Source organism: Coffea eugenioides, chromosome 7 (genome assembly GCF_003713205.1).
Source record: "Coffea eugenioides isolate CCC68of chromosome 7, Ceug_1.0, whole genome shotgun sequence".
Classification (NCBI taxonomy): Eukaryota; Viridiplantae; Streptophyta; class Magnoliopsida; order Gentianales; family Rubiaceae; genus Coffea; species Coffea eugenioides.
In genome coordinates, this window is record NC_040041.1 from 30,889,368 (window position 1) to 30,890,227 (window position 860).

The window sequence follows — 860 nt, forward strand, 5'->3', positions numbered from 1 at the left end:
GGAAGAATCGATGACTTCATCTTTGATGCAGTGCTAGCACCAGTACATTTGAGAATTGTTAATTGTCTAGTTATAAATAGCCCTAGAGCTATGGAACAAAGGATTATCTGGGACCTACACCAAGGTATTAATGGTGATTTTTAAATCTTATAGATTTGATACAATGAAATAGAATGCAAAGACAAGGAGTGGGTTACCTACTCTTAATGGACAAAGCGAGCCCCTTTGTTCTGAATTAAAGAATTCAGAATAAATCAAATATCCCCAAGTAGGATTCAAACCTACGATCTATCGGTTAATAGCCGACCGCTCTACCACTGGGCTACTTTGGAATAATAGGAGATTATATCTCATAGGGTTCAATTCCTATTCTCAACACATGACCAATATGAATTGGAAGCTTCCTTCGTAACCCCCAGAACTTCTTTGTAGTAGCTCCCTTCCATACCTCATTTTGGAGGGAAACTCAAAGTGGCTCTATTTCATTATATTCCATCTATACCCCAATTTCATTAATTTAATATCCATTTGGTTTCATTGACATAACAGATATCATTTCGAGTCTATATTTCTTTTCTATATATGAAAAGTTTAAAAATCATCATATAATAAACTAGAAATTGCAATAGAAAAGAAACAAGGGAGGTTTGTGATGATTTTTCAATCTTTTCTACTAGGTAATCCAGTATCCTTGTGCATGAAGATAATCAATTCGGTCGTTGTGATCAGACACTATTATGGATTTCTGACCACATTCTCCATAGGGCCCTCTTATTTCTTCCTTCTCTGAACTTGGGTTATGGAAGATGGAGTCAAGAAGACGGTATTAGCAACAACTAGTTTTATTACAGGATAGTTTA

The 860-nt window shown here is 35.5% G+C and overlaps 1 non-coding gene across 1 annotated transcript; it reads right to left on the bottom strand.

The window, feature by feature from the left end:
• Positions 1–260: 260 nt before the first annotated feature.
• On the bottom strand, positions 261–332 carry TRNAN-AUU. Its single transcript has one exon. It is a non-coding gene; the product is annotated as a tRNA-Asn (tRNA).
• Positions 333–860: the final 528 nt, after the last annotated feature.